The sequence below is a fragment of the Tachypleus tridentatus genome, chromosome 6 (assembly GCF_004210375.1).
Source record: "Tachypleus tridentatus isolate NWPU-2018 chromosome 6, ASM421037v1, whole genome shotgun sequence".
NCBI classification, from domain to species: Eukaryota; Metazoa; Arthropoda; class Merostomata; order Xiphosura; family Limulidae; genus Tachypleus; species Tachypleus tridentatus.
In genome coordinates this window covers 165,956,074-165,978,783 of record NC_134830.1, presented here as the reverse complement: position 1 = coordinate 165,978,783, position 22,710 = coordinate 165,956,074, and the positions used below count along the sequence as shown (strand labels likewise).

The following is a 22,710-nucleotide window of genomic DNA, read 5'->3' as shown; positions in this document are numbered from 1 at the left end:
CCCAAAGACGTTCCTGACTTTAATTAATTAATCTTGTCGGGAGAGTTCTTTAATTATTCGTCTACATAGCCGTAGGAAGTTACACCAGAAAACCACACAAGATTAATTATTTATAATGCAAACACGAAATTGATATGTATTGTTTAAAAGTGTAGTAATTCAGGTTTCTCAATTTTTGCTGTTTGCTTGTGTTTTTTTTTCTAGTATGTTCCACTCTTTATCATTGTCAGTTCATCACTCCTTTCTCACTTTTAATTTTTCAACTGAAAAAAAACAACTATATTTAAGAACAAAATGGTGACCGAACTGAGAGTGTTGGATATGATTCTCTGTAGATCAGGTGTTCGTGTCTCGTTCCTAAAAATGAAGAAATAATTGATTATTCGCAATATGGTGTCTTTATAACGAAAACACGCTGTTTCGGTTATTTGTTTCCTTATTTGTAAGCAAAAAAACCCAAAACAAACTGTACAATGGGGTATCTGTGTTCTGCTCGCGAAGAGTATCGAAACCAGATTTTATGCGTTATTAGCTCTTTGACTTACCGCTGAGCCAGTGGATGCTGTATTATATGTTTACAATATTCCTTATTCATTTAGCAAATGAAACCAGTGTTCTCACGTTAGCATACATAGCAATATAAATTGCATTACTTTATACTTTCTGATACTGCTGTTATTATAGTTTATTATACGCTTACAGACGAAAGTCGTATATGAACAAATTGTGTGGTTAGTGAGAGCTCTGAGTGAACTTATGGCGGGAGTTTTTATGTTGTTGTTTTTCTATATTCTCAAACAATTCCAAAAACCTAGATTTTCAAACCAGTTGCAAGTTGTAGGCGTATTTAGATAATACAATTTCTGATTAATTAATTTAGTCTCAAAATAAAAAAAGTGTAATTTTAAAGCCTATCGTATTTAGAGAAACACGTATAGATTTTGTCCGACTCACAAGAAGTTTATAAAACCAGTCATCCTTAAAAAATAATGTATAGGAGTTTTCCCACTCACAAAAAGTTTAGAAAAACTATTGTACTAAGAAAATCATGTGTAGGTTTTACCCCACTCACAAGAAGTTTATAAAGCTTATCATCCTTAGAAAATCATGTGTAGGTTTGTCCCACTCACAAGAAGTTTATAAAGCTTATCATCCTTAGAAAATCATGTGTAGGTTTGTCCCACTCACAAGAAGTTTATAAAGCTTATCATCCTTAGAAAATCATGTGTAGGTTTGTCTCACTCACAAGAAGTTTATAAAGCTTATCATCCTTAGAAAATCATGTGTAGGTTTGTCCCACTCACAAGAAGTTTATAAAGCTTATCATCCTTAGAAAATCATGTGTAGGTTTGTCTCACTCACAAGAAGTTTATAAAGCTTATCATCCTTAGAAAATCATGTGTAGGTTTGTCCCACTCACAAGAAGTTTATAAAGCTTATCATCCTTAGAAAATCATGTGTAGGTTTGTCCCACTCACAAGAAGTTTATAAAGCTTATCATCCTTAGAAAATCATGTGTAGGTTTGTCCCACTCACAAGAAGTTTATAAAGCTTATCATCCTTAGAAAATCATGTGTAGGTTTGTCCCACTCACAAGAAGTTTATAAAGCTTATCATCCTTAGAAAATCATGTGTAGGTTTGTCCCACTCACAAGAAGTTTATAAAGCTTATCATCCTTAGAAAATCATGTGTAGGTTTTACCCCACTCACAAGAAGTTTATAAAGCTTATCATCCTTAGAAAATCATGTGTAGGTTTGTCCCACTCACAAGAAGTTTATAAAGCTTATCATCCTTAGAAAATCATGTGTAGGTTTTACCCCACTCACAAGAAGTTTATAAAGCTTATCATCCTTAGAAAATCATGTGTAGGTTTGTCCCACTCACAAGAAGTTTATAAAGCTTATCATCCTTAGAAAATCATGTGTAGGTTTGTCTCACTCACAAGAAGTTTATAAAGCTTATCATCCTTAGAAAATCATGTGTAGGTTTGTCCCACTCACAAGAAGTTTATAAAGCTTATCATCCTTAGAAAATCATGTGTAGGTTTTACCCCACTCACAAGAAGTTTATAAAGCTTATCATCCTTAGAAAATCATGTGTAGGTTTTACCCCACTCACAAGAAGTTTATAAAGCTTATCATCCTTAGAAAATCATGTGTAGGTTTTACCCCACTCACAAGAAGTTTATAAAGCTTATCATCCTTAGAAAATCATGTGTAGGTTTTACCCCACTCACAAGAAGTTTATAAAGCTTATCATCCTTAGAAAATCATGTGTAGGTTTGTCCCACTCACAAGAAGTTTATAAAGCTTATCATCCTTAGAAAATCATGTGTAGGTTTGTCTCACTCACAAGAAGTTTATAAAGCTTATCATCCTTAGAAAATCATGTGTAGGTTTGTCCCACTCACAAGAAGTTTATAAAGCTTATCATCCTTAGAAAATCATGTGTAGGTTTTACCCCACTCACAAGAAGTTTATAAAGCTTATCATCCTTAGAAAATCATGTGTAGGTTTTACCCCACTCACAAGAAGTTTATAAAGCTTATCATCCTTAGAAAATCATGTGTAGGTTTGTCCCACTCACAAGAAGTTTATAAAGCTTATCATCCTTAGAAAATCATGTGTAGGTTTGTCTCACTCACAAGAAGTTTATAAAGCTTATCATCCTTAGAAAATCATGTGTAGGTTTGTCCCACTCACAAGAAGTTTATAAAGCTTATCATCCTTAGAAAATCATGTGTAGGTTTGTCTCACTCACAAGAAGTTTATAAAGCTTATCATCCTTAGAAAATCATGTGTAGGTTTGTCCCACTCACAAGAAGTTTATAAAACATATTGCACTTATAAAACCACGTGTAGATTTCGTCTAGCTTGCAAGATGTTTATAAAACCTGTCGTACTTAAACACTAAAATGTAACAGGTTCCTAGCTTGCCTCTGTTTTTATCACTTCGTTGTTTATTGGTCTTCAGTTCGATTAATTTTTTGTTTTTGAATTTTGCGCAAAGCTACACGAGGGCTATCTGTGCTAGCCTTCTCTAATTTATCAGTGTAAGATTAGCGGGAAGACAGCTAGTCATTACCACTCGCCACCAACTTTTGGGCTACTCTTTTGTTAACGAATAGTGTGACTAATCGTCACATTCACATTATAACGCCCTTACGACTTAAAGGGCGGACATGTTCGATGTCACTGTGATTCGAACCCAGGACCATCAGATTACGTATCGAGTTCCCTAACCACCAGGCCTCAAGTTGGTTAATAGTTACTTCCTAACAGATCTAAGAAATAGTTAGATGATTATACAATCACGAAACTTGAATAAACATTTGCCTTGTAATTAGATGCTATTTGGCTTGTTTTTATTCTCTGTCTCGAGTAATAAATCTGCTGCTGTCCCCAGACACGAGACCAAGATTGAATCCTGGGATTTTTATATGCAAGTTAAGAGAGTTTTTCTCTCAATTTGACTGTCTCTGTTAGACTTTAACTCACATACGTCAGTGTTTTAAAGAGGTATTTTCTGGTTTTATTAACTTTTATTATTGACTAACTGGGTGTTTTATTAGTTAGGCGGGTGCTTCATTTAGCTTTCATTTTTCCTGTGAGCTTTATATATCATCACTTTAAGGTATTGTTCTAAATTAGGGTAGAATACGATTAATTAACTCTTAGAAGTTAGTTATACGAAAATGTCACTAGTGAATTACGAGACGTTGTTGATTGTACAGGTCACTAACCATGACAATGATCGTCAAAACTTTTCTGTAATAACGTAATTTTTAAATGCGCATCTTGCATTCCTATACTTCAACCCCATAACGTGATATACGATTTTGTTTGTCCCTTCTATAGAAAAGCCTTCGTAAAAGATCACGTCTGAAATCTAACGAACTGAACTTGTTGCACATCTGCAAGCACTTTCTATAATCCAGTTTGAAAGATTAAAGACAGCGGTTAGTGATGTTAAGGCTTAACATCCTAAGCAAACACTTCACGGTCGACATTTGAAATAGAAGTTGAAATATGTAATCAGTCAGCAAGTCAATTTCTACTTCTATTTGTGGCCTTTGTAGATTAGTGACATGCTTGACAACGTTTCACAAACACACACACAAAGTTAAATATCACATTTACAAGATACTTTTTGTTTACCCTAACTGAACGTATTTTGCACCGAATCGTCACGACAGTGAAGCAATTATGGCATCAATGTAAACGCAGCGTAGGACGGTCATTTCGTTCAATTGTTTTTCGGTAAAGAACCTATGCTAATAACGAAGAAATCACCATGACCATCGCTTCTTGTAGTTCTGACCAAACAGATTAATATCTCCAAGTTAAATCTAAACGTGCTTTAAACAAGTCCAGTTGTGATTTTTTTGTGTTGAAAACAAAGTTGGGAGCCACTCGAATTGGTAGTGAAAGGTACTTTGTTACAAATTAGAACAAATAGTTGTCGAAACTTATAATTTTCTTCCACTATATCAAGTTTTCATCAAACTCGTCTTCACATTTCTGATCCATACATTGTATATCTATTGATCACCAAAACCGTTTCGGATCAATATCTTGTAGATTTATCCATGTATTCCAGCAGTTTCTGATCAATATGTTGTAATTTGATTGATGTAATTCAACAGTTTCTGATTAATGTGTTCTACGTTTATTAATTTATTCCAGCAGATTCTGAACAATGTGTTGTAATTTTATTAACGTCTTCCAACAGTTTCTGATCAATATATTGTAATTTTATTAATGTCTTCCAACAGTGCGTTGTAATTTTGTTTACCAGCTCTTTCTGACCAGTATGTTGTAATTTTGTCTTCCAACAGTTTATGATCAACGTGTTGTAATTTTATTAAAATCTTCCAACAGTTCCTGACTAATATGTAACAATTTTATTAATGTCTTCCAGCAGTTTCTGATCAATGTGTTGTAATTTGATTGATGTAATTCAACAGTTTCTGATTAATGTGTTCTACGTTTATTAATTTATTCCAGCAGATTCTGAACAATGTGTTGTAATTTTATTAACGTCTTCCAACAGTTTCTGATCAATATATTGTAATTTTATTAATGTCTTCCAACAGTGCGTTGTAATTTTGTTTACCAGCTCTTTCTGACCAATATGTTGTAATTTTGTCTTCCAACAGTTTATGATCAACGTGTTGTAATTTTATTAAAATCTTCCAACAGTTCCTGACTAATATGTAACAATTTTATTAATGTCTTCCAGCAATTTCTGACTAATGTGTTGTAATTTTACTAAAATGTTCCAAGCCGATTCTGACAAGTGTGATATGAAACTATTAGAGTCAACAGATAACACTTAATTTGAACTTTGTTCGACACTTTTTATTTCACACATGAATAGGTACAACCGTGATATGACTTAATAGCTTTTCCAGTAGTGTCCTCGCTGATTGCTTTTAAATAACAAGAAATTGAGGCAAAATAAATGTGTCTAAAACTTTCTTGGTATTTTTCACATTTAAATTTAAAGTATAATTCTTTTAATAATCGACCGCTAGAGAATAAGTAATTTGATATTATTAACCACAATCTTACTAATGTGTACAACTAAAGTCTTAAAAATATTTAAAACGAGGCGTTGTGAAGAAAAGCATGTTAAAACGTAAGCGACGAATCTTAGCAACGTTCTATTTTTATTGGTTTATGGTTTTTAATTCAGACTACTTTAGATCAATAATTTCCAGGAAGTTTTCCTTAAACACGCAAGAATTTTATTCATTCTGGACACGAACTTTGGAGATATATTTTGTGTAGGAGGAATTAATGTAAAAAGTTGCCAAAATTTCTTCCAAACCAACAACACTGAAATACTTTGTTTAACAAAAGGCACATTATTGTGAGTTTGAAGTATTATTGAAACAATCTTTAGTAACGACATTGCTTATTGGTTACCATACTCTAATTACAAGGAATACGGTAGAATATGTTATACCTGCCTTAAGGACAACTAGAAAATGTAGATGATCAAAGCTTTTCCAAGTCCAATTAGGCCATTAAGCTATCTATGTTATAATTTCGCAAAAATTTATTACTGTTATAGAAAGAAAGAAAAAAAGAGAATTATAAATATCAGTCTATTCTAGACAGACAAATGTCTAACTTAGTAAATGTTACAATGGTCTAGTAATCCTCTGAATTTAGAGTCAGTTCAATTTATTTTAGTTCAAAACCATTTTTATAAATTGCAAATTTAGTAATAAAAAAGTAATGAAAGTGACATGCGATTTAGGCCCGGCATAGCCAGGTGGTTAAGGCACTCGACTCGTAACCTGAGGGTCACGGGTTCGAATCCCCGTCGCACCAAACATGCTCGCACTCTCAGCCGTGGGAGCGTTATAACATGACGGTCAATCCCCTTATTCGTTGGTAAAAGAGTAGCCCAAGAGTTGGCGGTGGGTGGTGATGACTAGCTGCCTTCCCTCTAGTCTTACACTGCTAAATTAGGGACATCTAATGAAGATAGCCCTCGTGTAGCTTTGCGCGAAATTCAAAAAAGGGACTCGTGGTTTATTTTGAAACATCTGTAAATATCAACAGCCATCATTTAATGATTTTTTAATGTTAAAACACAAGTATTTTATGCTAATGAGAAAACAAAACAAGGCAGAAGTGTACTAACCTGTCTAAACCGATGACTGTTAACGTATAAACGCTGACAATGACTGAACAATGTTGCATGAACATCACGATTGGACAAAAGAAAGGCTCGAAGATCCAGCGCCCGAGCATGAAGTCCGTGTAAGTGAACGGGATAGAAAAAGTTGCCATAGTAATGTCAGAAGCAGCTAAGTTGATGAGAAACACCCGGAGATCTCGAGAAGATTTTTTGCCGAAGATCAAGACGAGAATAACCGTTAAGTTTCCGCTTAACGCCAGCACTGCCGTTAAGGAGTATAGAATGATAAGAAATAACTGTAAATCAGGTCCCAAAGCTTCAAGTTCCCGAATAACATTGGAAATGTTTGTAGCATTTACATAGTTACTGGGATCCATTTCGAACGTTTTCAGAAGAATGTTCAGAAAGTCATTAAAACAGATTTTGGAAGTCACTACTGCCTGTAGGACGATCAGAAACAACACATTACTGATGTGTCTCTTCGTCTCATAAATATGACATTTCGCTTCACCCTAACTGTTCTGTTTCCTGTGGTACACTAGATAGTTGATCTTCATTCTCGCCAACAACTAAGCGGTCCCCAACTTTCAAGCTACCCTGCAATAATATTGTCGTAGATTTGTTCATGCTGCGCGCGCAGGCTAAACACCTAACTGTCAGGACGTTGTTTTCGGTGCGAATTAAACCGACATTTCTGCCACATAACTGACGACTTCTGCCTTACAACGATACATTTTACGGAATGAAGTTATACGAACGTTCTCTCTGCGTTACAATACTACGAATAATACTGCAAAACGAAAGTTAGTGTATTTTAATTTCCTAGAAATATTATTTAGACTCGAACACAGTAACAACAAGTTAACTACAAAATATCTCAAAACATATTCAGAAATGATTTTAAAATAATTGTGTTAAATATCAAAGTGGATCATTTTTTTCCCCTTAAATCATTTTTCGTGTTTTAAACGTTTCACATTTGTACAAGTGTTTCAATCTATGTGTAACAGTATAAAATCTAATACATAATGGAGAATAAATCATACTTATTTTTGCTTTATCTGTTCCCCGCTAAAATCCGGGATTTGATTCCCGGCTGTATATCCAACAAATAACCCAACGTGACTTTGTTCTAAGACAAACAATCTGAATATCTCTTATCAAAATTGGCCTGGCATGGCCAAGCGCGTTAAGGCGTGCACTTCGTAATCTGAGGGTCGCGGGTTCGCGCTCGAGTCGCGCCAAAACATGCTCGCCCTCTCAGCCGTGGGGGCGTTATAATGTGACGGAGTCGCGCCAAAACATGCTCGCCCTCTCAGCCGTGGGGGCGTTATAATGTGACGGTCAATCCCACTATTCGTTGGTAAAAGAGTAGCCCAAGAGTTGGCGGTGGGTGGTGATGACTAGCTGCCTTCCCTCTAGTCTTACACTGCTAAATTAGGGACGGCTAGCACAGATAGCCCTCGAGTAGCTTTGTGCGAAATTCCAAAACAAACTTATCAAAATTTGTAGTTTTTTTGTTTTTTTTGTTTACAAAAGTGAGATTAGTTTTCATAACAGATATAACATTTCGATCACTGGTACGATCATTATCGAGATTGTAAGTTTTGTAATCTAAACGTTACACCTGTTCTAAAAATTAATCTTACTTTCTATAAAAAGCTGTAAATTGTAATAAAATATATTTTATCAGTAGGTGAACTCAAAACGAATCTGAATATCCGGTCCCAACTGATGAAAAAGTCTAGTCTAGTTAAGACACACGTCAAGGATGATGTTCCTCAGATTTTCCATCACAGAGTTTTTCTTGTTACAATGCAGAACCGTCATTTTATTACACGTTTCTCATTACAACATATTAACAAGTTTCTTTGTTGTTTTTCGCTACCTATATCTTTGTTCTCAACGCAGGACCATACTTTCGTGTTAACTATATTTCTATATACATTGTAGAACTGTTTGCTTGTATCTTTTGAATTAAGCACAAAGCTACACTATGGGCTATTTGCGCTCTGCTCGCCACGGGTATCGAACCCCGTTTATCTAGCGTTGTAAGTTCTCAGACATACCACTGTGCCACTAGACTGGGGGAGAGGGCGTTGTAGAACTGTGTTTTTATATTACCTATACCAGCCAATCATTCGTGGCATTTGTTTTCACTTGGTGCGCCAGAAATTGATAAGGATGACAATTTATGGTGGCCATGAGCGATAAGCAGCCTAGTATAGTAATATCTGTTGATTTTTTTTTCCAAAAGACAAAAACATGTCAAATACTCCGTAAATGTCGAAGCTGTGTGAGAACTTTTCACCTTTGTTTTGCTCCACTACATGCCGCAAATTCAGTTTCTTATTTTTTTTTTCTGTACATTCGAATGGAGAAAAATAAAATTCTCCGTGACGGGAAGCCGAGGCGAAACGGAAAGATCGTGATCCCTATTGAAAATTTACATGCGCTCAGGATAAACATTTCGTGAAATTGGAGGTTGCATATTGCGTAATAAAAAAGATTTTCCAGTATTATACAAATAAACAAGAATTTCATTATTGTATGATATCTGGTTACAATGTTACTTATATTTTTGGCAACAGTTGTAAGACTAAAATTTATGCTACCTGTATTTCAAGATACAATATAATATCGTTTTTTTTCCCTTTGTTTCCAGGCCCGACAGGGCCAGTTCGTTAAGGCACTGTACCCCTAGTCCGAGGGTTGCAGGTTTGAATCCCCGTCACACCAAACATGCTCATTCTTTCAGCCGTGTGGGCGTTATAATGTGACCGTCAATCCCACTATTCGTTGGTAAAAGAACATCCCAAGGTTTGGCGATGGGTAATTATGACTAGTTGTCTTCCTTCTAGTCTTACACTGCTAAATTAAGGACGGCTAGCGCAGATAGCCCTTGAGTAGCTTTGCGCGAAATTCAAAAATAAACAAACATTTACAATTGAAATACCAACAGATTAATGGAAAACTAGTCCCCAATATAATTTTTAAAAAACCACGACTATGAAAATTAAAATTCTACTGCGAGGGGACAAAGGGTATATTAAAACCCCTGACCACACCAGCGAAGGAAAGTAGACCTTCCTTTAAAAACTAAATTTCTGCCACGACATTTTTGGTTTTATTATTATTATTATTATAAGAATGGTAGAGGTTCTTATACAGTGCTGCTTTCATTGGTCGCCATATTTGTGTTGGTTTTGAGGACAAGGCCTGGCTTTATCAAGCTGTCTATAATATAGCAGTAGTAGGAACACAAATAACTCATCTAGTGTGTGACCACTTTGGAGCTGACATACGGCTTATGTGACACTTGAAATTCATTTCAGTCTCTCAAAAAACTTGGAGTGTTGTTGTTCGTTGTGATGGTGCAGACATTGTAGCGATCATCTTGGCCCATGTGTCAAAGTTTTTTTTCTGAAAGCTTGGCTTGATGTTAGAAAGAACTCAAACAATACAAACCAGTACATCGATGTACGTGTAACAGTTCGTCATAAAAGTTCTACACCTTTATGTGGTCAGACTACGCAGCAGACATAGGAGGATTACAAATCCTTCATCTGTTGGTTCAACAGGACAGATAATTATTTGTTTGTCCTATGTGTGGAAAACAAATTTTGTAGTTTGCAGAATTTGCAAAACTGTTTCAGAAAAACGTGTCTAGCTAAATATATATTACAATTTTAAGCTTAACAATGAACTTTCTACCTTACTTCCAAGCTGTCATCAATTTTATTGTTTGGATGGGCTTTAGGATTAATAGGAGGTCACTTTCTCATACATATTGTAACTCACTCCTAGTCCTGTCTCCTCCAGTTTCTGACACAACTGCTCAAATACATTCTTATAAAGACTCTGCAAGACTACACGCATAGCTTGCCACATCGTTTCGCTGGTCACGTCAGATGTTTCCAAACAGGCATAACTGTGAGGTGAAAACAGTTATATGCTGTTTGTTTGATAATCTGACAGCGGACAGTAATTTAGCAAGTAGTCAAACAGTCCACATTTATACGCTGAATTTTTTTAATTGGTGTTTCACATGACATAGGCCCAGGTCTAACGAACACACCGACTGTAAATTCCTCAAAATAAATTAAACACATGAATCTGAAAAACGCTAGTGGAAAGTCATTCTTTCCAAAAACATCATCAATAATTGTAATAAGGACAAGCATAACCTTTCAGCGTACAGTACCTTTCTAGGCGACAGTATCACATACAATTATATTGGTAACAGTACCTTTCTAGGCGACAGTATCACATACAGTTATATTGGTAACAGTACCTTTCTAGGCGACAGTATCACATACAGTTATATTGGTAAATGTATAATCCAAACAATTGACATCCTCTGTGAAGATTTCATTGAACATATCTTGATGAGGTTACATTCTATTTACAGCTCATTACAGATTTTTGTCTCAGAAAAGCCTTCAGAGTCTTCTTTACTGGTATGTACTGATAGAATCGCTCATTACTTGTGATGTTATTATCAATTCTGGTTCAACAATATATTTAAATTTCTCTTTGACAAATAACTTTCTTGAATAATCAAATATTATTGTAGATGGAATAGGCCTCTAATATTAATTAACTTATTAAACCATCATCAGTAATGAACTGTACCATCTTTTCTTAAGTTTTGAAAACAAATGCGTCTGTCCAATATTTTGAACTCACTTAAATTACTCCATAGTATTTTGTATATTGAAACAAGTAGCAATATAATTGATTGTGATTTCAAGTAAGACAACAATAAATTGTTAAAACATTGTTGCGGGCAACATTGTTAAAACCAGCATCTTCATCCAGATCTTCATGTGGATCTTGATTATTGGTGTCGCCAGTAAGTGTTGTGTTATCTAAATCTTCGTTTTCAACTATGGACTCATAGTTTGTTATCTGTGACACACCAGTAATAGACTTTAACAAACATTCTGATCAGTTCGTGAAATATTAAATAAAAATGATGATCTGACATGAAAGGGCTTGCTGCATCTTCTAAAGAGGGATAAAATCACCACATCTTTATCAATATCTGACTTTTTCTATCAGCTGTGCCTTTTGTAATTGTACCTTTCTGCGATCCTTGTGTATTGTGTGATTTAAATAAAAAATAGGTATCGAATGTACGAAAACATTCAGGAAAAACCACAAGGAAAGAAGACATTTAACACATTTCTTTAGAATTGCACATGAATTGTGAAAGCCTTTGGAGACTGAGAATTGTAGTTACAAAAGTGGCTAACATGTTTACTTCAGCTGTATCACATTCAACTCTGTTAGACTTCGAAGTTAAGATTTCTACAGAACTTAAGTGAACTTTGAAGTTGATTTATTTTAGTTTTGATTTTTCAACTTTATTTTCTAGTCAATGGCACACACATTTTGGATTTCGAGGAGATAAATAATTTACTGATATATATAAGTTTGTTTGTTTTTTTAATTTCGTGAAAAGCGACATGAGGGCTATCTGCGCGAACCATCCCTAATTCAGCAGTGTAAGACGAGGGTGAATGCAGCTAGTCATCACCGGGCCTCGTTTTTTTTTTTGTACTGGATCGGTTACAAAAACAACTTCTGGAATGTTATTACTCATTGAACTATTTTGTATTTGTGGTAAACATCAATTCTAAAACAAGAAAATGTTGGCGTAGAATATAACAAAAGGCTGCTTCCATTGAATCAGTCGATAATCTTATAATGTCTAAGTTATTAGAATTTTCTTTTAAGAATTTGATGATAACTATTGTTGCTTCTTCAATTGGTATCGATGGGTATAATAGAGTTACATTAAAACTAAACGTTTTGGCATGGCCAGATGGTTAAGGCACTCGACTCTTAATCTGAGGGTCGCGGGTTCGAATCCCCATCACATCAAACGTGCTCCCTCTTTCAGTTATGAGGAGTTATAACGTGACGGTTAATCCCACTATTTGTTGGTAAAAGAGTAGACCAAGAGCTGAGAGTGGATGGTGATGATGACTAGTTGGATGCCTTCCTTATAGTCTTACACTGCTAAATTAAGGATGACTAGCGTAGATAGCCCTCGTGTAGCTTTGCGCGAAATTCAAAACAAAGATATTAGTTCACGAATTATAAGTTTTACACCATTAACAACTTATAACATGGTTCAATAATCATAATGTTCACACCATCAACGCTAAAGGCTTATAGCTGAAGAATCATAAGGTTTTCTACCCCTCTCCAATGGCACATTGATATGTCTGTGGACTTACAACGCTAGAATCCTGTTTCGATACCCGTAGTTGGCAGAGCACAGATAGCCCATTGTGTAACTTTGCGTTAACTTCAAAAAACAACATAAGGTTTCCATCTTATACACGAACACTTTATAATTCAAGTATCGTAAGGTTCACAGAATTAACGCTGTCAACTTCTAGTTCAAGAATGAAAGGATTCACATCACCAACACTAAAACTCAGTTTAATAAACAAGACGTTCACATAATCAACACTATCAACTTATAGCCCAAGAATCATAAGATTCACATCACCAACGTTAACAACTTATAACAGAGCTCAACAAATCGTTGACATGTAGAAATAAATTATATCACGTGACACGTATAGCTAAAAAAAAAAAATTTCACACTTATCATGTTCCACATGAATGTAACATGCCAGTGAAAATTAACAAATGCTACCGCAAAGCGTTTCGTTGAAACACAAGTTATTTCGTGCTTTTTGACCGTTTCTTTGAACACAGTATGAACTTTTCACTCGTATATGACATTTATCAATCTCATTATGTGTTATCCTTCATTTCTCCAATACACACTTACTTCGTATGACACTAATATTTTGAGTTAGAATTTCGAGGTATTCACCACGTGACTGATGAATAATATCTTTTGAAATTTTCACATATTCTCACGTTATTACTTTATCACTGTTCCTACAGCCTTTTCATACTACCTTATTCAAGTAACTTTTACAGTAGAAGTTACAATATATTTGATGGTTTTCTATTTATATTAAAAGGAATCAATAGAAAAAGAAAAAAACAATACACGACAAAAAATCTATACATTCTTACTATGAAGCACAAGCAATGCTAACAAAAGTTGAATTAATCTATCTGATTATATGAAAGCGTTTAAAACTTACATAAAATATGTTTTATTCGCTAGCCAAAGATATACTGATGTGTTGCTTACAGTTATTTTACTTTTTCAAATCTGAAACGAATGGTGTAAAATCTTTGGGGTGTTTTGTTAGCTGTAAAGACTAGCTGGGATATAATGGAAATATTGGACAAATCAAAGAAAAAAAGGCCAATATATATATACATGTTGCTGGTTTTTATTCTATCTTTATCGATATCTGAGATTTTATAGCATAAAAGTCCATTTATAAAACTGAATTTTGTTATTTAATTTTTTTTTCTCGTTTTGATGTGGAGATAAAGAAAAAGTTATTGGTTTACTGGTAATAACTGATTTTTTTATGATTTTTATCTTCTTTCAAATCTTAGTTTTTAAAGTGAATCCCTTCAATATTTTCTCTGACGGAAAACGAAACACATTGTAACCATGGATACAGCCAAATATAATAGTAGAACAGAGAATATGTAACTGAGCATATTATATATATAGTGTAGATGCAGCTGGAGAGAATTCCTATAGCAGCTAATGCCATACAAATAATCCCTCTTCGAATGACTAAACATTCTATTGAATATTACTTTGATTCAAAAATATATGAAATGCGATTTTGAATAACAAACATAGAGGTAAGAAAACAAAGGCAAACAAAAGGTATTTTAATTGAATAGTAGAAGATATTGAACAACAGGCCAATCTGCCTACGTATAATCGGCCTGATATAACTACAATAGCTCCAAGTATAAATATTGTATATCCAGGAAGGTAAGTTTTCTCTTCTAATTTAATCAACAGTTACCTTTTTTTAATATTTCCTTGTTCGGTAAAATACTAGTTTCAAACAGTGAGTGAATCTTGCACATTTAAACTGCACCATGGTTCACCAGCAACGAGTGAGCCTTGCCTGTTTAAACTTCAGTATGATTCATCACCAGTGAGTAAACCTTGTCTGTTTAAACTTCATCATGGTTCATCACGAGTGAGTAAACCTTGCCTGTTTAAACTTCATCATGATTCATCACCAGTGAGTAAACCTTGCCTGTTTAAACTTCATCATGGTTCATCACGTGTGAGTAAACCTTGCCTGTTTAAACTTCAGCATGGTTCATCACCAGTGAGTAAACCTTGTCTGTTTGAACTTCAGCATGGTTCATCATCAGTGAGTAAACCTTGCCTGTTTAAACTTCACCATGGTTCATCACCAGTGAGTAAACCTTGCCTGTTTAAACTTCACCATGGTTCACCACCAGCGAGTAAACCTTCACACACATACTTCACAGCTGTGAACATTTAGAATAAGATAGGAGCTGTAGGAAGCAATAGCTGTCTTCCCCTGCCCTGCCTTTCATATTAAAATTCGAAACAGAAATTGAAAACAATGATGTAACTGTATGATTCATGAGAAAGAAAAAACTAACGCTACGCTCGTTAATAAATGAATTAGAGTGGATTATTTAATGTCATACTTTATTATAACTAGGGTTGTGTGTGTGTGTTTTCTTATAGCAAAGCCACATCGGGCTATCTGCTGAGCCTACCGAAGGGGATCGAACCCCTAATTTTAGCGTTGTAAATCCGGAAATATACCGCTGTACTAGCGGGGGACAACTAGGGTTGTATATGATTATTATTCCTGATATTTAAAGTTCCAGACTTTATTTAAATAGAAATTTCGGTTGTAAATTAACCACATCCATTATTATTCTTATTTCTCATTCAGATTCGGCATGGCCAGGTGGGTTAAGGCGTTCGACTCGTAATCTGATAGTTGCGTGTTTGAATCCCCGTCACACCAAACATGCTCGCCCTTTCAGTCGTGAGGGCGTTATAATGTGATGGTCAATCTCACTATTCGTTGGTAAAAGAGTAGCCCAAGAGTTGGCGGTGTATAATGATAATTATCTGCCTTCCCTCTAATCTTACACTGCTAAATCAGAAACGGCTAGCGCTGATAGTCCTCGTGTAGCTGCGCAAAATTCCAACAACAAACAAACATTTTTTTTTCGAACTGAAACATCTCTAACATGTTTTGGGAACTATTTACCCTGATCTGTTTCTCTGAGATGTATGTTTTGATTTTTTTTCTTTTTTAATCTTGATGCATATTTGAAATGGCTTGATGTGAAAGATCAGAAGGTTCAAGGTTCAAGTCGTGGTTTGATTTTGAACAAATCCACATTTGTTACTTCAGATACCCGTACTTAGAGACTTATAACCTGACCGTTTAACTCGCATGTTGCATAACGTAACGCTTAGGATGGAAAGTACGAAGTATATATTTTAATTTTATATTTTTTTATTTTAGCGGTTTTATTTAAAATAAATAAATTCTGTGGTTTCACCTTAAAAATAAAATGCTAGATTTAAACAGAAATAATCATTGCTTATTAAGCTCCAACACGTAACAAAAACTCGGCCAGTTGTCCTCACAACCAAAAAACTCAATGAAAAGTTGTTTAAACTCCTTTAATTTTAATTCCAGAAAAAAACATAAAGCAAAGAACGAAGTTACTATTAGTATAGGAAGTAATTTTAATGTATTCTACCCTTTCTCTTCGTGTATGTTTGAATTTTACGCAATATACACGATGGCTATCTACAATAGTCGTCCATAGTTTAGCAGTGAAAGACTAGAGGGAAGGCAGCTAGTCATCACCACCCACCACCAACTCTTGGGCTATTCTTTTACCAACGAATAGTGGAATTGACTGTCACATTATAACGCCCTCTCAGCTGAAAGGGCGAGCATGTTTGGTGCGACGGGGATTCAAACACAAGACCCTCGTATTACGAGTCGAACACCTTAACCCATCTGGTCATGTCGGGCCAGAATAATAGAAGTAATAAAGACAAAAATAGGAATAATTTATAAAAGAGCAACTTTTAATTATAACTACAGCATCATCTGTTTATGAAAATTACGACAGTAGCTGCTTTTAAAGGTAGAATAACAGATGTTTATTAAAGAAGTAGCAATAGCATTGTATTGGTAACGAAAAACATGTTATTACATGTGGAAAATAATCACCTGAATAAACACGGACATCAGTTGTTTATTTGTTTATTAATTGTAGTTTTGAGAAAAATCAGATATAGATATTTAGAGCGGAAACCAAATAGAAGGAGTAACATATATTATTTATCACAACTATAATACTGTTGTTGTTTCAAGTTAAACAAAAAACTTCACAATGGGCTATCTGTGCTCTGCCCACCAGGAGTATTGAAACTGATGTTGTAGGTCCGTAGGCATACCGTTGTGTCATTGGGAGGGGCTTCTCATAGCAAAAGAGAATACTTACAGTGGTATTTCGTTCAAATAATCAAAATCACAACATTTCATAGCATATTTACACTACATCTGATTGCATTATTTGTTAATTCATAGATGGGATGAAGATGTCCCGTTCCTATGGGGGTTTTAATGATTTAAAAAACTAATCCGCTCTAAGCTTGTTAACAATATTAAGTATATATATATATATGTAATAATCCAGATCGATCTTCGTCTCATAATGAAATACAAACTGCTTGTTAAAAAATGGAGCAACAGCTGTTTACTGATATTGTACGGTAGTACCAGGTATTCAGAAACAGTGGCCCACCAACAATTTATCTGTGATGTCGTATTAACTGTTCATCCACAATGGAGTATCAATTGTTTCGTAGTATAAACTGTTCATTGTTTGTATGTTTCTGAATTAAGCAGAAAAGGTACACAATGAGTTATCTGTGCTCTACCCACCACGGGTGTCAAAATTCAGATTTTAGTGTTGTAAGTCCGCAGACATATCGCTAAGCCATTAGGGGCCAAACTGTTCATTAACAACGGATTACCAATTATTTTGTAGTTTTAACTGTTCATCAACAATGAAGTATCAATTATTTTAACAATGAATGCCCTGCTTGTTAATAACGTCTTGTAAAAAATGAGTTAACTGACAAACTTGTATGTTAAGCTGACGATGTTATAAAAATGGAAACTATACTATAATGATCAGATTGTTTTAAAATATTAGTTGAAACTCTCACTGTCAGTTGTATTTTTAGATGTAATTCCAATAATACAAAGGCTTAAAACATTAGATTAAAATGATTTGGAGGTGTCACCACGTAATTACAGTCACGACTAGTCGTATTCCATCTGACGACCGTGCATCTACAAATAACCTTTCAGCATATTTTCGTTGCAAAAGACTTGGTCGCAAAGAAGTAATGTCCAAAGCACACCGCTCCTCATTGTTGTTGTTATTTTTACATAATTTATCAAGAGTACAAGAAAGACAGTTTTTCAGTACCAATTTCAACAGTTTAGTGTGAATGACATAGAAATCCTTGGACAACTTCATTGATATGTATTCATAAGAAATAATATAAATGCCTAAATTACGACGTTTAACTGACTGTGTTATTATAATAAGAAGACAAATTTAAACATTGAACTCAAATGGTTAATGTCTGGCCAATATACCTCTTTGAGTGATATCTCTTTTTACACCGAGTCTACCTTTGGAAATCGAACCTCTGATTTTAGCGTTGTAAATCCGTAGACGTACCGCTGTACTAGCGGGGGGGGCGATAAAAGGATCAAATGTTACTTACAAATTTAATTGTCTTTGCTGTCAGTGTGATTATATCGAGTACATTAAAAGAAAATTACAAGAAATTGCACTTTGCTTATCAAGGACTTTTGCAAGTCTCTTTCTGGACATTCGTGTTACCCCAACTTGATTCATATTTTGTTTTTCAATATCACTAAGTAGAAAGGGTATACATTTTCTTGTTTTGGAAATTCTAAATTTCTGATCCGAACACATATTTGTGATCTGTTTACAAATAATTTACATCAGAGATACCTTTTACATGTTCTTCTAAATGATGTTTAAGATTAGGTCATATCACACTTACGGATGCCAAATAGTGTCAAAATGTAGTTCTGAGACTTTCCATTCTATAGGGACTTTATGCTTCGTAGCTTGCTGATTTGTTCATTTTAATATAGAATATTTAACCTTGTGTATCTCAACTGGTTGAACTACTTTAGGCAATTTGAATAGTCTACACCTAAAGAAAACAGTAAAAAAATAAACTTCATAAGCAGAGTTTTAGTTAGAACAGTTAACTTGAAACATTACAAATAATAATAACACTAACCGTAGAGAAAAATGGAAAAAGTATTCCTTACAAAACCATAAATAAACCGGTCATTTGTTGTAACATTCATCCACACAGTTTATCAATACTCAAAAACTTGAAAATACTTTTAAATGTCAATACATTTGCAGTAATATACAACCAACATAAAAGCAAAACATGGATGTAGCAAACATGAACAAGATTCATAAGGAAATACATATTATCTGGAGAATAATATTTTCCAGATATTTGCTGGTATTTTGTGTTATAACGTAACGCCTATCGTGTAATGATAATTCAGTACTTGATGTTTATGAACAGTGGGTTATATATAAGCTGATATTGAAAACTAAACACTTGATGTCTAGTTAAGTGAACATCCGCTACTTAACAATGGTGTTGTACATCATGTTATCAAATGTAATACGAATGTTAGAAATTTTCTGCCTTCGTATAGTTAACTAACTGAATTTATTAACTTAGGTTTTGCCAAATAATTTAATACACTAAACGTGGAAACTATGGAAACTTATTATTAGCTGTTTAGTAGTTGAGTGTGAACAGTTTCACACCTGTTTATGAATGATCCAACAAGTTTCATCGCTTGCAAAAGATACCAAGAATGTTAAAGTTTCTTAAACTCTTTCTAACAGCATAATTTTTAACAGATGTAAAAACTTGCATTATGAAGTTCAATTCATTTCTTCGTAGAGCAACTTTTGAGCTATGTCATCTGTTTTACCCAGTCTTGTCGGTATACAGTTCTGAGTTTTCTGAAAGTCAGTCAGTAGACACTAAAATGACCTCACATTAGAGACGCAATTTGTACTGTCGTGACGTCGGTGAAACGTACGAATGTCATAAATCACAGAAAGAAATATGTTCTCTGCAGGCTACAACACAACATGAGATATAAGCTCAAGAAGCAAGACATCGAAATGTTTGTTCTTCTTGATTTTGGTTTTATTTAGTCTTAAAACAGAACACTTGCGGGGACCCTGCCGAAGTTCGTTTAGCTCTTAAAATTTTTTTTACATTTTCTTTTGTCACGAAGAAAATTGAAAAGTAACGAAACGTTTCAACTCGTGCTCCATAGTATTGTTTTTCAGATAACCCCGTTGTTCATTGTTATATAAATATAACAATGTATTTTACAGACCATGCTAAACAGGCAGACTTTTGTTTTATCCTTGAACTCGTAGCTTAGGTTTCCTGTCACGGTCTAATCTTTCCCATATTTGTTCTGCAATGTTTTTTTGTTTTTTTCTATTTTTACATATATTTATATAACATTAAAACATAATATTTGAAGGTCACGTCTATTCACAGATTACATAAAGAAACGTATTATCATTAAGTAACACATAAGCAAAGTGAAGAAAAACAAGTTAACGTAACAGTGTCGGTTTCCTTCTTCATATCAACAATTATACCACGTCTTGAAAGTTAATCATATCCTGATGCAAAGAAAATACAAGTTAACAGTAAGAACAGGGTAATGTGGGTCAGTATAAAAACAGTACTGTACGTACAAATATAGATTTATTTATAATAAATGGTCTGTTACTCTAATTAACAGAGTAATATGGGTCAGTATAATAAAATTATGTATGTACAAATATAGATTTATTTATAATAAATGGTCTGTTATTCTAATTAAGGGAGTAATATGGGTCAGTATAAAAACAGTACTGTACGTACAAATATAGATTTATTTATAATAAATGGTCTGTTACTTTAATTAACAGAGTAATATGGGTTAGTATAATAAAATTATGTATGTACAAATATTGATTTATTTATAATAAATGGTCTGTTATTCTAATTAAGGGAGTAATATGGATCATTATAAAAACAGTACTGTACGTACAAATATAGATTTATTTATAATAAATGGTCTGTTACTTTAATTAACAGAGTAATATGGGTTAGTATAATAAAATTATGTATGTACAAGTATTGATTTATTTATAATAAATGGTCTGTTACTCTAATTAAGGGAGTAATATGGATCATTATAAAAACAGTAGTGTACGTATAAATATGGATTTATTTATAATAAATGGTCTGTTACTTTAATTAACAGAGTAATATGGGTCAGTATAATAAAATTATGTATGTACAAATATAGATTTATTTATAATAAATGGTTTCTTATTCTGATTAACAGGGTAATATGGGTCAGTATAATAAAATTCGCTTTGTGCATATACAGATTTATTTATAATAAATGGTCTCTTATTCTGAGTAAAACTAGCTGCCTTCCCTCTAGTCTAACACTGCTGAATTAGGGACGGCTAGCGCAGATAGCCCTCGTGTAGCTTGGCGCGAAATTCAAAACAAACAAACAAACAATTCTGAATAAAATGATAATATGGGTCAGTGTAATAAAAGTACTGTATGTACAAACATAGACTCATTTACAATAAATGGTCTATTGTTCTAACTAACAGTGTAATATGTGTCAGTATAATAAAAGTACTATATGTACAAACACAGATTTATTTATAATAAATGGTCTGTTATTCTAATTAAGAAGACAGAATAATGTGCTAAGTATTACAAATTTCAACTACTGATGTACATATACTTAAACAGATGAACTATGTAGCAATTAATAAGCAGTGTTTCAGTAATTAAAATTACGGGCTAAACTATATAAGACTAAACATTTAACATTTTAAATGTATCGTATGTTCTTTGTGTTTAATGACCAAAGCTACTTACAAATAAAGGGTGTAAGTATAAGGAATGTCGTGTCACCAGTTCTAGCCAACATTTTTATGACACAATGAATCTCAAGCGATCTATTCAGCCTTACATCTATCATTATACTGGTGCATGTACGTTGATGATACAATCGCTGGATTCACATCTAGAGAACACACACTTAGTTTTTTTCAACCACGTTAACTCGAAACACCCCAACATTAAGTTCACCTGTGAACATGGAAAAAAATAACCAAGTAGCATCTCTGAACCTCAAGATCATTAGAACTGATACACAATTCGTTATGATCTAATAAAGTCGACACGTCGTTCTTTGCTTTATTTTGGTAAAAGAGTTAATACCCATACCAGCCGTCCAGAGATAATTTTTACTTCAAATGAGTTTCTCGTCATCACGAATTTAATATTTTACATAAATGTTCAAATTAAATATTTATTTCTGTGAATCTAATATTATAATACTAGACTCTTGTAATGTTTATTTAATATATATATATAACAGTTCTGTTTGTTTTATGTTCATTGTAACTACTTCCCAGGGTGTAGATGTAGCTTTCTCAAAATAGGTGTGACGGTTCATTATGTTTATGCTTGGGTGTATAAAAAATTCAGTTTTCCATTTTGCAGGTTCTATGGCCATTTTTTACCATTACATATAAAGGAAACAACATTTTTCACGTTAACCTTTCCCTAACCATTAATTTACACACTTTCCGTCTAGGGGGTGGGTGCTCCACATATTATCTGAATATATTAACAGTCTACTTAATTGTTATTTAATGTATGGAATCTCACAGCAGTTAAGAAAACTTATAAATTAAAAAAAAAAACAGTGGTTTATTAGTCGTAGACATATTATCGATCTTATTACATGTAATCAAGTTACTGTCTACTATTACATGATAAAGCATGTAGTATTGTAAATCAAGTAACAGTCTACTATAAAGCATGTATTATTGTAAATCAAGTAACAATCTATATTATCTTATAAAGCATATATAATTGTAAATCAAGTAACAGTCTACTATTATCTGATAAAGTATGTATTATTGT

The 22,710-nt window shown here is 33.8% G+C and overlaps 1 pseudogene across 1 annotated transcript in view; it reads right to left on the bottom strand.

Moving 5' to 3' along the window:
* The window catches only part of LOC143254374 (G-protein coupled receptor 83-like), a 45,194-nt pseudogene extending 37,806 nt beyond the window's left edge, over nt 1–7,388 (bottom strand). Inside the window, exon 1 of the transcript XR_013030167.1 lies at nt 6,660–7,388. The product of XR_013030167.1 is annotated as a G-protein coupled receptor 83-like (transcript). The remainder of the gene's footprint in view (nt 1–6,659) is intronic.
* Between the last annotated feature and the right edge of the window lie 15,322 nt (nt 7,389–22,710).